Source organism: Mobula birostris, chromosome 1 (assembly GCF_030028105.1).
Source record: "Mobula birostris isolate sMobBir1 chromosome 1, sMobBir1.hap1, whole genome shotgun sequence".
In the NCBI taxonomy this organism is placed as follows: domain Eukaryota; kingdom Metazoa; phylum Chordata; class Chondrichthyes; order Myliobatiformes; family Myliobatidae; genus Mobula; species Mobula birostris.
In genome coordinates, this window is record NC_092370.1 from 237,327,515 (window position 1) to 237,344,130 (window position 16,616).

At 40.5% G+C, this 16,616-nt stretch overlaps 1 protein-coding gene across 7 annotated transcripts in view; it reads right to left on the reverse strand.

The window, feature by feature from the left end:
• The window catches only part of arel1 (apoptosis resistant E3 ubiquitin protein ligase 1), a 93,812-nt gene extending 77,222 nt beyond the window's left edge, over window positions 1-16,590 (reverse strand). For 6 of the 7 annotated variants that reach the window (XR_011888032.1, XM_072273928.1, XM_072273889.1 and 3 more), the window contains exons 1-2: window positions 16,410-16,590; window positions 14,711-14,849 (exon numbers count right to left, since the gene is read on the reverse strand). The gene's annotated coding sequence lies outside the window, so the exon portion shown is untranslated. The remainder of the gene's footprint in view (window positions 1-14,710; window positions 14,850-16,409) is intronic. The other variant, XM_072273897.1, reaches the window with a different exon arrangement.
• Between the last annotated feature and the right edge of the window lie 26 nt (window positions 16,591-16,616).

Genomic DNA, 16,616 nt, shown 5'->3' on the forward strand with positions numbered 1-16,616 from the left:
TGGCCAAGGACTGAACTGGAAGCAGCTGACATCAAGACTCAGACGCACACAAACAATAATTTATTAAGTTTCTGAAGTGGGTATATTTAAAAGTAGAGGCAGATAGGTTATTGATTAGAAATGGTTTGAAGGTTATGGGGAGAAGGCAGAAGAATGGGATTGAGAGGAAAAATAAGTAAGCCATGATCAATAAGCAGAGCAAACTCAATGCCACAAATAGCCTAGTTCTGGTCCTATGCCTCACTTTGGTAAAAATATATAAAGTGAAATTGAGTGAACTGGGTTATTCTGAACATGTGGGGTATGCACCTTTGCCCTATGGCCATGCAAATTTCCTCTGGTGCTCTGGTTTTCTCTCATGTTCCAAGGAGGTGCTGGTTAAAGGTTAACCAGCTACTACAAGTTGCCTTTACTCAATGAGACAGTAGGAGAATCAGGGCATGTTAGTTGATGTGTTTCAGAGGATAGGTTCAAGGAAAGTACAGGTAAGTGAGAGAATAGAATGGCTCTTAGAATCAGTACAAGTTCAGTCAGTTGAATGTCCTCCTTATTTTCTTACAATGTGAATGGAGATAAGGAATTAGAAATATAATCTTATTGTACGGCAAAGCAGGCATAAGAGGCCAAGTTACTTATTCCTGCTTCTACTTGTAATGTTCCCATTAAGGGATAACAGAAATAAGAGAACCATTCCAAATCATTGTCATTGAGACAGTAACTGACATAAGGAATAAGGTAAATGATCTCTAACTGTTAGAGATTGGTAGTTATAACATTGAGGGCATCACTGAGTCATGGCTGAAAGAGGATCATAGCTGAGAGTTAACATCCAAGGATACACTTTATATCAAAAGGACAGGCAAGTAGGCAGAGGGAGTGGGGTGGCTCTGTTGGTTAAAAAAAATAAATAGAAATCTGTAGAAAGAGATGTACAGCAGAAGATACAGAATTCTTGTGTGTAAAAAGACCTTCAGAACAGTAGCCAGGATGTAGGGTACAAATTAAAATGAACAATAGAAAAAGCATGTAAAAAGGGCAAAGTTACAATAATCATGGGGGATTTTAATATGCAGGTAGATTGGGAAAATGAGGTTGATATTGGATCCCAAGAGAGATTATTTGTAGAATGCCTACGAGATGGCCTTTTAGAGCAGCTTGTGGGTGAGTCCACAAGGAGAATGGCAATTCTGAATTGGGTGTTGTGTAATGAACCAGAATTGATTAGGGAGCTTAAGGTAAAGGTACTCTTAGGAGAGAATGATAATAATATGATAGAATTCACCCTGTAGTTTGACAGAGAAGCTAAAGTCAGATGTATCGGCATTACAGTGGAGTAAAGGGAATTACAGAGGCATGAGAGAAGAGCTAGCCATAGTTGATTGGAATGGAACACTAGAAGGAATGATAGCAGAACAGCAACGGCTGGGAGCAATTCAGAAGGCACAACACAGATACACCCCAAAGACGAGATAGTTTTCTAAAGGGACGATGACACAACCATAGCTGACAATGGAAGTGAAAGACAGCATGAAAGCAAAAGAGAGGGCATGTAATATAGCAAAAATTAGTGGGAAGTTAAAGGATTGGGAAGATTTTAAAAATTAGAGGACAACTAGGAAATCCATAAGGAGATAAAAGGTGAAATATAAAGGTACGCTAGCCAATAATATACAAGAGGATGCCAAAAGTTTTTTTTGAGAAATGTTAAGAGCAAAAGAGAGCCAAGAGTGGATACTGGGTCACAGGAAAATGACACAGGGATGGGAGACAAAAAAAAACACATTAGACAAACTTAAGTATCTTGCACCAGTCTTCACTGTGACAGACAGTAGCGGTATGTCAGAAATTCAAAACTGTAAGGGTACAGGAGTATAGTTGCTGTTATTAAGAAGAACAAGCTTGGGAAGCTGAAAGGTCTGAAGGTAGTTAAGTCACCTGGACTAGATTGACTACACTGCAGGGACCCGAAAGAGGTGGCTGAAGAGATTGTCAAGGCATTAGTAATGATCTTTCTAGAATAACTAGATTCTGGAATGGTTCTTGAGGTCTAGAAAATTGCAAATGTCATTCCACTCTAAGAATCAGAATCAGGTTTAATATCACTGACATAGGTTGTGAAATTTGTTAACTTTATGGCAGCAGTATAATGCAATACATGATAATACAGAAAAAACTGTTTTAGTATATAAATTTAACTATTTTATTTACTTATGTATAAATATAGGTTCAATACCCATTCAGAAATCAGATGGCACAGGGGAAGAAGCTATTCCTGCCTTGTTGAGTGTGTGCTTTCTGGCTTCTGTACTTCCTCATGGTAACAATGAGAAATGATGTCCTAGGTGGTGGGGTTTCTTAATGATGGACACCGCCTTTTTGAGGCGCAGCACCTTGAAGATGTCTAAGATACTATGCAGGCTAGTGCCCATGATGGAGCTGACTAATTTTTCAACGCCCTGTAGTTTGCTTCGATCCAGTGCAGTAGCAGCAACCCCCCCCCCCCCCACCCCATACCAGACAGTGATGCAGCAATTAGAATGCCTCCTACGGTACGTCTGTGGAAATTTACAAGTGTTTGAGGTGACATACTAAATCTCCTCAAACTCCTAATGAAATATAACTGCAGTGTTGTTTTCTATATAGTTGTATCGATAGGTTGGGACCAGGTTAGGTCCTTAAAGATATTGGCACTCGGGAATTTGAAATTGCTCACCCTCTCCACTTCTGATCCCTCTATGAGGACTGGTGTGTGTTCCCTTGTCTTACCCTTTCTGAAGTCCACAATCAGCTCTTTGGTTTTACTGACATTGTGTGCAAGGTTATTGCTGCGATACCATTCAACTAGCTGGTACATCTCACTTCTGTACGCCCTCTTGCCATCATCTGAGATTCTGCCAACAATGGTTGTATCATCAGCAAATTTATAGATGACATTTGAACTGTGCCTAGCCATACAGTCATGGGCATAGAGAGAGCAGAGCAGTGGGCTACACAGATGTCCCTGAGGTGCACTAGCGTTGACTGTCAGCGAGATGGAGGTGTTATTTCAGAATACAGAAGGACTTAGACAGATCAGGAGAATTAGTAAAGAAGTGGCAGGTGGAGTATAGTGTAGGGAAGTACCGCATATAGTTGTGCACTTGGTAGAAGGAATAAAAGCATATTCCTTCTAAACAAGGAGAAAAATCAAAAATTAAGAGGTACAAAGGGACTTGGGAGTCTGTGTGCAGGATTCCATAAATTAAAACTTGCAGGTAGAGTAGGCAGAAAGGAAGGAAAATGCAATGTTAGTATTTATCTTGAGAGGATGAGTACACAAAAGCATGGATGTAATGCTAAGACCTTAAAAGGCATTCAACAGACCCCACTTGCAGTACTGTGAGCAGTTTAGGGCCCTTTATCAGAGAAACAATGTGCTGGCATTGGAAAGGGCCCAGAGAAGGTTTACAAAGAATGATTGCTGAAGTTTATAAGAATGAGAGGGGATCTCATTGAAATCTATCAAAAATTGCAAGGTCTGGATAGAGTTGATGTTGAAAGGATATTTCCAGTAGTGGGTAGTCTGGGGCCAAACGGCACAGCCTCAGAATAGAGGGACATCCATTTAGAATATGCATGAGGAGGAATTTCTTTAGCCAGAGGGTAGTGAATCTGTGGAATTCTTTGCCACAGAGAGTCATGAGGGCCAAGTCATATGTTATATTTAAAGTGGAGGTTGATAGGTCCTTCATTAGTCAGGGCGTCAAGGGTTAGGAGAAGATGATAGTGTAATGGGATTGATAATGGAATGCTAAAGCCTAATTCTGCTCAAGTCATGTGGTCTCAAATTGATGAGTCAAGTTTGATTTTTGTGGTTGCTCAGGTAGGAGTTTTTTTTGTAACTATTGCCTATCCAAGGAAGATTCAAGATTATTTATCACATGTACATCAAAGCATACACAGTAAATCGCATAGTTTATGTTAACAACCAACACACCAATGGTGCACTGGAGACAGCTCACAATTCCCATATCTTGTTCATCCTGAAGGAATATTCATGCATTTAGTATCTGCATTTTTAAATATTAAGAAACATCTCATGGAGGATAGTCAGTAAAGAAAAATATTTCTAGGAGATATCAACTAGATTGTGCAGAATTATTAATCAATTATTAAATGGATCCTTAATGCAGGACTAGTTTACTGTACTTTTTTCAGAGTTTGTTTACATGATATCTGAATTATTAAATGCTGCTAAAATAAGACTAATGACAACTCCGAATGAAGGTGGACTCCAAATTCCCAGCAGCCAATTGTGACAAATGAGAAGAACACTTGAAAAGCTGATCCTCCTCTTCTTCATACATTGCCTTCAAAACTAAAAGAAATCGGATAAAAAGGACATCACAACAGTTCCCGCGAATAATCACAGAACGACTATAAACAACAAAACACTTTCTACTTAAAATCAACGACTACACCTTACTCTCAGGACACTTTCCCAGGAGCCTAATGTCTTTAGCAAGGCTGTGCAAGGAGTCTGATGTTAAACCCTGCCCACCCCCACAAGTGCTTCTACAGTTATGAAATAAGGATCTCATTACCCCACACATGAAGAACTGTCTATGAGAGATGGTGCAAGCTGAATGGGAGCCAGTGGCAGGCTGTGCCACTGAGATGCAAGGTTTAGAATGCTGGTAGGGTGAACACAGACCTTTCCTGGGGACTTAAAAATGACTGGTATAACAAATTGCCCAGCTCCCACAATCTCTCTCATCACCTTTTGGATGTAACACCATCTGGTAGGTTCAGGTCTCCTAATTTTTTGCACAGCTCCCCACACCCCAGAGGTTCCTCTCTGATAATAAGCTCAACAGCCAGAAGTTACAGCAGTGATTCAAGCCAGATTCCTGGTACAGCCATGCATAGTGCTCAAACTGTGCACGTCTTCAAAATGGCATGTGCTCATGAGCTTTTGGACCCTGGGACTGAAAATGCCATAATGAATCAGCACTTTGAGGAGCAGAGCTAAGTAGGGTAACTGGGCACTTAAAAGTACTTCATTGGCTGAAAGTATTTCCTGAAAACAATATGGAAAAAACTATATTAATGCAAGATCATTTTCTTTATTAAAGGACACTTTGAAAGAAGTAAAAAGCTTATCATCTTACTACTATCATTTTTATAATTGTGAGCACAATATAGCTGCAGCTTTCCAACAGCCTGCAGCTTAACCCTGTTTCGTAGATCACCCATAGACAATTAGGACAGCACATTCTATTCTGTAATTTATCTATAAGAAGCTGGTGACACAGAGTCAAACAAAAGATATAAATCTATTGAACAATTTCATTTTTCTTGAGAAAAACATGCATGCGTCAAGTGCTATCAACTACATCACGACAAGCTACCTGTACATTCTTTCGAACTCAAATGAGTTTTCAAAATTCAGGCAAGCAGAAGCCAGGGGCATCTCTGAAGTAGGAAAACAAAATGTATTGTGGTATATCCACCAAATGCTACGATGGATTCCTGCCAGTCAACTAAAATGGCCACAGCTGGTTGCATGATAAAACTTGGCTGCTTGCCTTCGTCTCTTAGTTGCATCACTAGTGACCTTGGAAAACTGCCACTGCACCTATCCCAAGGTACACTGCTCATTTTCCATTAACTGACCAGAACCACTACAAAATTAAAACTGTTTCTTTGACCTTACTTTTCAAATGAGAAATTGCATTCTTAAACACTTTATAATCACCCAATGAGAGTGACAGTGTCTCACTCACAACCACATTTTAGTATCTCCCATAGCCAATAGATACTGGAAGTGTAGCAGATCAAATTTATCTGGGATGTAATCTGCTGCAGTAATAATATTCAGATGCCACAAAAAACTCTGAACTGCATAAGGTACCGATAATGAATAGAGCAGCAGAAATTTAAACTGAATGAGGAACTTTTGTTTCATTTTGAATTTTAATATATTAATATGTTTCCATGGCACTGCGCAAAAGTAAACAAAGCAAAAATGATGATACTAAGCATGCAGTAGAGTTGGTTCAAAAGAATATTAAGATAAAGCTGAAAGGCATAGGGATAGGAATTACAGAACCTGATAATTGGGCAGCTTAAAGCATTGTTCCCAATGGCAAAGGTACAGGAATTCTGGGTCCACACAGAAGATACCCTCACCAGTGACATTTCATCTCTGTCAAGGAATGAACCAAGTTTCTCCCTCCCCACCCCCAGTCAATTTTGATTTGACTACTTTTAGATTTTCCATTCAATTCTGGAGCATTAATCTTATTCTTTTTCTTTGTCTACATATTTCGTTTGATATTCAGCCCTCTTTCTGAGAATTTATTTCCCCTTACTAGAAGGGTTACATTAAGTTCTGGTTAGATCCTATCTGAAACAGAACTTTCATTTCTGCGCTGCACCTCAGGAAGACAAAACTGACTTAGGCAGAGTACTGAATGTAATTTTACCATCATAATAATGGAATAGATTGCAAGAACAGATAGCATGATGGTAGTTTATATCCCTGGGCTATCAAAGGATAAAGTGTGATCTATTTGTCATGACAAAAGAAACATGAAAATTGGAGCTGAGGTTTTAAGGACAGTATTAGGAACCTTTTTTTCATCCAAGTGGCAGTGAAACCTTCCCTCCAATGCTCCTGAAGCTATGTCAGGACTGCTGAAATCCCCCAATCCCCCATCATTTTGTGATTGTTGCTTAAGATATCCAGCACCTGTATCTTTTGTGTTGGTGAACACAGCTTATCTACAGATCAGCCATGAACAGCAGAAAAATGAAAATATTAATTTTAACAATGGAGATGCAGAAGACAAAAATAGTTTTATTGCACAATCACTTCTCTTACTACAGCAAACAGCAACAATGATCTCTATCAAGATTGTTCAAAAGTCTATTTCTGTATTTTAAAAAATGATAACACATCAAGATAAACCAATTTATTGAAGCACTCAAGCCTATGCCAGCTACTAGGAGACAAATCCAGAATCCCTGTGCTTCTACTTCCTGCAAATTACTCTTTCTTGAGTATTTATTCATTACTCTTGATTGATTCTGTTTACAGCAATTCAGCAGGCAGAGTTTCAGATCACGATTAGCCTGTAAATAAAAACACTATTCCTCACATCCACCCTGTATCATTCATTCAATTTTTAAAATGTGTTTCTCTTTATTAACCCCATCTAAACCAGTCATGATTAAGTGCATCTCTTTCAACACCTCTCTCAACCTTCCTTAATTCAACACTGATTTTATTAGACCCAATTGTTGAAATCTTTCTTTCCTTGAATCATTCCAGTCAATCTTTTCTGGATGCTCAGATCTTTACATCCTTCTAAATTTAAGGATCCAAAAACTGGATACAACTCTCCAGATGTAATCTCTGCTCACCATGTAACTCTACTACTTTTTTGTTCTTTAAGTCTTTAGCTATGAATCCCAGGGTCTCATATGCTTTACTACCTTTCTCTTAACTTGCCCTGTCATTTTCAAAGACAAGTCCCTCTGATCTTGCACATCCTTTAGAACAATTACTTTTTGTTAATTGTTTGTTCAAAATGCATGCTTTCTTGCATAACTTATGTTTACTTCATGTTTTCTTGTTAATGTTGTGTCTCTGTCTGATTTTTGGCTTAAGATGACACTACTGGAGGACAGCAACAGCTTACTGACACTTCGAAGGCAAGAAATTTGACTAAAACATTATTAATAATATCTTTTCAGAGGTAAATTATGATAAACCATTTCTGCAAACAATGAAAAAGCCAGTAAAGGTGAAGTGAATTTGAGGGAAGAGAAAAGGGGTGCGTTGCAAAATTGATGCAGATGGAGCTCGAGTACGCAGGAGGAGTTGAGGCAAAGGAATTTCGATGCCCATCCAGCTAACCCAGGTGCAAGGTTGGATCACACTAAGCACTGAGTGGCTTGAAGAAGTTAAGAATGGTGTAGTCTTGGCCCAGAGCGCTTTGCTGCAACAGGGCCTGGATCCCAATGTAAGGTATGATCCGCTGTTTGGACAATTTAAACACTGGCTCAGATAGACTGGAAAGGCAGGGTGTCAGGACCAGAGGCATGCCAATTTTGCACTGAGGCTGTGAGACAGCGCTGGCCGCTGTGCTTCATGTCTGTGAGCTTCGTGGTGATCTGCCCCGCAATTATGATGAACTGAAATTGAGGCTTTGGGCCTACTCCAGGTATTCAGATCTAGGAATTTGGTTCCGATTGCTGTTGCTCACTTCCACTGTTCGTATGATTTGCGTTTTATTTTCTGTTTTTAAAATTGGGTTCTTTCGGGTTTCTTGATTTGTAGCTGCCTGTAAGCAGACAAATCTCAAGGTTGTATAATTTATACATGCTTTGATATTAAATGTATTTTGAATCTTGAATCTAATGCTATGTGCCTGTGATGCTGCTGCAAGTTTTTTCAATGCACCTGCATATCACAATAAACTCATCCTCTTGCTCTTTCTGCCAAAGTGCATCACTTCACACTTTCCTATATGAAATTTCATCTGCCATTTATCTACCCATTCAGCCAACCTTTGTCTTCTTGCAATCAACTCCATTTTCTGGCTTCTCACCTTCTCTCACAGCAGTACTATATTTAGAAATTCAGCTGTTTATCAGTATAACGTCAATAACCCACAATAATAATATCAAGATATTGAATTTAAATGTTGAGGAACTGTTAATCTCAGCAGTGAAGAAATTCCAAAAAAAGAAATTTAAACATTTGGAACTATGTATAAAAACGTATACAAATCAGCCAATTATGTTGGCGCATGGCCAAGTGGTTAAGGCCTTGGTCTAGTGATCTGAAGGTTGCCAGTTTGAGCCTCAGCTGAGGCAGTGTGTTGTATCCTTGAGCAAGGCACTTAACCACACAGTGCTCTGCGATGACACCAATGCCAAGCTGTATTGGCCCTAGTGCCCTTTCCTTGGACAACATCGATGGCATGGACAGAGGAGACTTGCAGCATGGGCAACTGCCAGTCTTCCATACAACCTTGCCTAGCCCTACACCCTGGAAACCTCCCAAGGCGCAAATCGATGGTCTCATGAGACTAATGGATGCCTATACAAAGAACATAGAACAGTGCAGAGGAACAAGCGCTTTGGTCTTTTTGGCAACAAATTTTACAACATACACTCAGTGGCCACTTTATTAGGTATACCAGTATACTCGCTTGTCAATGCAAATACCAAATCAGCCAATCATGTGGCAGAAACACAATGCATAAAAGCATGCAGATGTGTTCAAGTTGTTCAGACCAAACATCAGAATGGGGAGAAAATGTGATCCAAATGACTTCAACTGTGGAATGATTATCAGTGCCAGACAGAATATCTCAGAAGCTGCTAATTTCTGGGATTTTCACACACAACAGTCTGCAGGGTTACAGAGAAGGGTATGAAAAACAAGAAACACCTTGCTATTGAGAGTGGTCAGAGGAGAATGCCCAGACTGGTTAAAGTTGACAGTAACTCAAATACACGTTATGACAGTGATGTGCAGAAGAGCATTTCTGAATGTACAACACAGTGAACCTTGAAGTGGGTGGGTAACAGCAGCAGATGACCACGCCTGGCTCCACTCCTATACCTAATAAAGTGGCCACTGAGTGTATGTCAGTGATCATACACGATTTTGATTTGATTATCTGTGCTGACCATCAAGCCAACCTAATACCATCTGTCTGCATGTGCCCTTATCCCTCCATCTCCTGCCTGGTAACTTGCCTGACTAGATGCCTCTTAAAAGTTGCTATCATGCTACTTCCCTGGCAGCACCTCCCAGTTTGTGTCAAAAAACTTGCCTCGTAAATGTCCTTTAAACTTTCCCCCTCTACCTTAAAGCTAAGCCCTTTAGTATTTGATAAATCCAAAAAGAAACTTGAATTGTTATTGTAGTTTTATTAATAACTACAGTCACAATGCCAAAGCTGAATTTGTAAAGAAATTTGGGCATGGATAAACTACAGGAGCTTTGTCTGATTCATGACCCCAGCTCTATTAACACTAAGTGCTACAAACAATACGGAAATCTTGATCTCACTTTTGTCAGGAGCAACATTCTGATGTTAAGCTTCAAGATAGTTATACACAACTGTGACCCATTGAGGTCCAAGTCCAACCACCTGTGTCAAAATGGTATGTTTCTGGAGTCACTTCAATTTCAAGAAAGCAAACTGTCAGCATGACAACATGCCTTGATAAGACAGTGGTAGACATCAAACCCAAAAAAGAAAAATACAAGTTGCCAGAGATATTTCACTAAGCTGTCAAACAAACTTCATACAGGGGTTCACACCAGCTCTAAACACTGGACTAAACATCTGAGATTATTAAGTTCTCAATACCAGTCTTTGAAATGTTCCAATGGCATTTTGAATTTAGATTCAGTGTCAAAACTGAAAATGTTTTGCAGTATTCAAATCCTATTTTAGAAGTGTCATAGATAATTATTGATAACCATATAGTAAACTCATTGTTTCATATAAAAAGCAGTATTTTCTGGATGTTACTCCTGCTCAATAAAAAAAAGTGCAAGTGGAACAGCCATTGTGTGAGGCTGGCATTATTAGAGTGGTCTGGCTTTGGCTCAGCAGGCTTGGGAGAGAACAGGTTGAAGCTCCAAGTTTCTAGTAAGTTTTTTTTCTGTCAATACAGAGCAAGTGCACTGAGAATGGATCCGGAGGTAGAATCATGTTCTTAGTGTGAGGTATGGGATCTCTGGGAGACTTCCAAGTTTCCCTAACAACTGTGTCTGCACAAAGAGCACTGAACTGCAGAAAAATGAGGAGTTGATAGATAGGAGCTACAAGAAGGTAGTCACCCCTAAGCTGCAGGAAGCAAATTCCTGGATGACTGTCAGAAGAGAGAAAGGGAATAGACAGTGCAGAGTACCCCTGTGGCTGTTCCCCTCAATAATAAGTATATTGCTTTGGATACTGTTGGGGGAAAGAGAACAACCGACCAGGGAGATGCCACAGGACCCAAGTCTGTGGCTCAAGAGGGAAGGGGGAGAAGAGGAGTGCAGTAGAGATAGGGAATTCCATAAAGGAGCAGAAAGCAGATCCGGTGGACATGAAAGAGACATCCAGATGATATGTTTTCTCCCAGGTACCAGGGCCAAGAATGTTTTGGATCGAGTACACTGCATTCTAAGCATTAAGGATGAGGTTTCAGGGTGGAGGAACATGATAAAATAGGCCAAAGTCAACATGGTTTCCTTAAGGGGAAATCTTGCATGACAAATCTGTTGGAATTCTTTGAAGAAGTAACAAGCAGGATAGACAAAAGAGAATCAGTGGCTGTTGTGCACTTGGATTTTCAGAAGGCCTTTGACAAGGTGCCGCACATGAAGCTGCTTAACAAAGGCCCACAGTATTACGGGAAAGGTACTAGAATGGACAGAAGATCGTCTAAGTGGCAGGAGGTAAAGAGTGGGAATAAAGGGAGGCTTATCTGGTTGGCTGCCTGTGATTAGTGATGTACCGCAGGGGTCGGTGTTGGGACCACTTCATTTTGCATTAAATGCCAATGATTTGGATGAAGGAATCGATGACTTTGTGGGCAAGTTTGCAGGCGGTACGAAGATAGTTGGAAGGGCAGGTAGTATTGAGGATGCAGGATGCCTACAGAAGGAATTAGACATATTGGGACTGGGCAAAGTAGCAGATGGAATATAATGTAGGGAAGTGCACAGTCAAGCACTTTGGCAGAAGGAATAAAGGTGTCGCCTACAGAAGGAATTAGACATATTGGGACTGGGCAAAGTAGCAGATGGAATATAATGTAGGGAAGTGCACAGTCAAGCACTTTGGCAGAAGGAATAAAGGTGTCGACTATTTTGTAGATGGTGAGAAGAGGGAATTGGCAGTCCTCATGCAAGATTTCCTAAAGGTCAACTTGGGGTTGAGTTGGAAGACAAATACAATATTAGCATTCATTTCATGAGGACTAGAATACAATTTTTTTTCTTATTTTCCATCTGTTTTTCACCTTAAATGTCTCCCAGAGGGTTCCTGGAAGCGAGTGCGTACCCTGATGCTTAATGCGAAGAAACTTTGAGATGAGTGCAAGCCAATGTTCGACTCTATTTCACTGGTTAAAGCGCCCATTATTACTGGTTAAAGTGTCAAGGAAGATTGAGACATCAGGGTGAATGGGGATGGCAAGTGAGAGTTCAACGCCGACTGCCTTCCTTTTGATCACTACCATGGAGGGGTCTGTGAGCGGCTTATCGCTGTGCAGCTTGCTGTAGCAGGCGTGTAGGCCTCTCTGCCTCGTGTGGTGTCCCTCTCTTTCGATAAATGCCAGTGATATCGGAAGACGGTATTGTTGTTCTGCATTTATGAATTGGACTACTGTGTTATGGACCGCGGAATTTATCAGATTGATTGCTTTTATACTTTTTTTTTGTCGCCCATTCCTTTTCAGTTTTATTGTGCGAGGGCAAGTGTTTGAGGGTTGATGTTCTGTTGTGTCCTGTTAGTTCTTTTGTGTGGAGGAGGGGCTGTTTATTGGGAAGGTTAATATTCATGTTCCGTTTTGTGTGGGGGGAGGTAGGTCTTAGAGACTGATGATTGGGGTGCCATTCTTTTTTATGTGGGGGGGGCAGGTGGATTTGATGCTTCTCTCTGAATGACTTTCATGTTCTTGTTTCATGACTAACTGGAGAAGACAAATTTCAGAGTTGTATATGGATACATGCTTTGATAATAAATTAACCTTTTAACCTTTGAAAAGTGAGGATGCAATGCTGAGGCTTTACAATATATATTAATGACTTAGACGAGGGAATTAAAGGCAGCATCTCCAAGTTTGCGGATGACACGAAGCTGGGCGGCAGTGTTAGCTGTAAGGAGGATGCTAAGAGAATGCAGGGTGCCTTGGATAGGTTAGGTGAGTGGGCAAGTTCATGGCAGATGCAATTTATTGTGGATAAATGTGAAGTTATCCACTTTAGTGGCAAAAACAGGAAAACAGATGATCTGAATGGTGGCCGATCAGGAAAAGGGGAGGTGCAACAAGACCTGGGTGTCATTGTACACCAGTCATTAAAAGTGGGCATGCAGGTACAGCAGGCGGTGAAAAAGGCAAATGGTATGCTGGCATTCATAGCAAGAGGATTCGAGTACAGGAGCAGGGAGGTACTACTGCAGTTGTACAAAGCCTTGGTGAGACCACACCTGGAGTACTGTGTGCAGTTTTGGTCCCCTAATCTGAGGAAAGACATTCTTGCCATAGAGGGAGTACAAAGGAGGTTCACCAGATTGATTCCTGGGTTGGAAGGACTTTCAAATGATGAAAGACTGGATCGACTAGGCTTATATTCTCTGGAATTTAGAAGATTGAGGGGGGATCTTACTGAAATGTATAAAATTCTAAAGGGATTGGACAGGCTAGGTGCAGGAAGATTGATCCCGATGTTGGGGAAGTCCAGAACGAGGGGTCACAGTTTAAGGATAAAGGGGAAGCCTTTTAGGACCGAGATGAGGAAAAACTTCTTCACACAGAGAGTGGTGAATCTGTGAAATCCTCTGCCACAGGAAACAATTGAGACCAGTTCATTGGCTATATTTAAGAGGGAGTTAGATATGGCCCTTGTGACTAAAGGGATCAGGGGGTATGGAGAGAAGGCAGATACAGGGTTCTGAGTTGGATGATCAGCCATATGATCATACTGAATGGCGGTGCAGGTTCAAAGGGCCGAATGGCCTACCCCTGCACCTATTTTCTATGTTTCTATAAGGCATTGGTCAGATTGCACTTGCAGTAATGTGAGCAGTTTTGTATTGGGGCGCCTTATCCAAGGAAAGATGTAAACAACAGGAATTCTGCAAATGCTGGAAATTCAAGCAACACACATCAAAGTTGCTGGTGAATGCAGCAGGCCAGGCAGCCTCTCTAGGAAGAGGTACAGTCGACATTTCAGGCCGAGACCCTTCGTCAGGACTAACTGAAGGAAGAGTGAGTAAGGGATCCCTTAGTCCTGCCGAAGGGTCTCGGCCTGAAACGTTGACTGCACCTCTTCCTAGAGATGCTGCCTGGCCTGCTGCGTTCACCAGCAACTTTGATGTGTGTTCCAAGGAAAGATGTGCTGGCATTGGAGAGAGCCCAGGGGATGTTCACAAGAATGACCCCAGGAATGAAAGGGTTAACAAATGAAGACTGATGGCTCTGTCTGACAGGGTTGAGAGGCATGATGGAATGGCAGAGCAGACTTGATGGGCTGAACGGCCCAATTCCGCTCCCATATCTTAAGGTCTAATTAATGCTCACACTCTTAATTGGATAGGGTCTGTCGGGAAAAAAAAAGCACAAAGAACAAAAGCAGATGCAGGACACATGGCTCCAGGTGCATGCTCAGCCAGTCAATAACAATTGATCCTTTGCTTCATCCATTTCATTGCCTTAAATCCTGAAATTATAAATCTCAACCATGGACATCGGTTTAAAAAATGGCTTATAAATCTCGAGAAATCTCTCCTCACCTCAGTCCTCTCAGAACGCCAAAAAAAAATCTCAGAGTTAACGTCTCAGGACTGATGGAAGGTCATCAACTAGAAATGTTAACTAAGCTTTTCCTTGCTGATTGTTTTCAGCATTTCCATTCTTATCTCCAATTTCCAGCATGTGCAGTTTTTCCCATATTGCTGTATAACTGAGAACAATCTTTATGACTTACCTTCAAATAAGATCTTGCATTTAAGATTGTTAGCATTGAGCCACTTTTCAATCAGTTTCTCTCCAAGATTCTTCCACCTCAGTTGCCAGGCCAGCACCCAAAATGAAAAGAGCAGGAAAGTCAAGATACACCTGTCCGTCTGGCTCCATGAATGAGCACGTCATGAATAATGAATCACAGGTTTCAGAATTCAGTATAAGTATTGGGATTATCACAATTCTGCTGTGTTTGCAGTAAACTTATATCAACATTTGCATGTTTCATTTGAAAACAATCCACTGCCAAAGCCACAATGAAATCCATTAATTTCATTGTTATTTCTAGGAGGAAATTCATACTTTGAGAAAATGAGAACATGAAAAGGCATAGTTCTGCTCTGCTAGTAACGTAAATAATCTGCATCATCAGTAAAAGGAATCTGCAAGATTAAGTTTATACGTTACAGTTAGTGGGCCACAAAAAAGATTGAACTAATTCCTGTAACAACTTCCAACCGCCAAAGCAACACACACAAAATGCTGGAGAAACTTAGCCGTGCAGGGAGCATCTATAGAAAAAAGTACACAGTCGATGTTCTGGGCCGAGACTCTTCTTCAGGTCCTGATGAAGTGTCTCGGCCTGAAATATTGACTATTTACTTCCACAGAAGCTGCCTGACCTGCTGAGTTCCTCCAGCATTTTGTGTATGTTGGTTTGGATTTCCAGCAACTGCAGATTTTCTCATGTTCCAGCTACCAAGTTGCTTTATGATGCAGAGCAAAACCTGACTTGATTATGTCTCCACAAAACCCTACAGCATTGAGTTCAGGCTTTTGATTATATATATATATAAATAAAAATAAAGGTTAGCGCTCACTGTTCTATGCACTAAATGCATAAAGAGGAATGAATGGAGAATTATTTTGTCCTGTTGAATTTACCTTTTGGTCATGCATCTAAACCCAGCATCAACTAATAGGGTTAAGTGTTTTTTTTCCTGTCTTCGATATTTATAAATTAAAACTGTTTCGCACTTTTATTCAAGGTCATTGTGTACCTGTGATCAGAGCTCAAAACTATTCTTTGTATGTTGCAAATTAAGTCCGTCATGGAAATAGCAACTTGGCAAAAGGGTGTTTTAAGCAAAGGATAGAAAATAAAAAATTGCCAACTTAAAGCTCTGAAAACATTTTTTTTAAATGTTAATGCCTGTTAATTCATTATTGAGAGGGCATAGTTACAAATGTTCTGTTCATAGCTTGTATCTTTATACAGCTTTCCACTTTCAATCTGACATTAATGAACAAATGGGATCGTAAAATAAAACGAATTACCAATGCACTGAAAAAGGGGATCATTAATAATTTATAACACTGACAAAGAGTTTATCTCTTGCACCCGTTATCAGACAAGCCTGTTTGTTGTTCTAAACACACTGCATTTCATAACATATGGAAGCTAGAAAGTAAAACCTTTTTGGCACATCTGTGTATATTTTTAAAACAACGTCCTTCTTCGGTGATCTACTGCGCTCTTAACAGTTTTTTTAAAATACAGTAACACAGTCCGTCAATGGTGACGGCGGGCATGCATTTGACCCACCGTCCCTGTGCTGGTTCTTTACTAAAGCAGTTCGCCCCAATCCTAATACTGCTTTTAATGTCAAATTAAAATTCAACATTCAGTCGAAAAGAGTAAAAAAAATAAGCATTACTATTACCAGAGCTGGGTTTCAAGTCTTGCAAGACATCAGACCTCCTTCCATCTCAAAGCTTTATTTCGTTGCTATTTTACTTCTTCTGACAGTGGCTCTTCCCCCTGCATGTTTAAAAAGCTGAGAAATACCAGCCGATTCCCAGCTTTCCCAACAACGCTTCCTCTGCCATCGCGTTTCTAGGGACCTATAGCAACCGGAAGCTGGATGGGA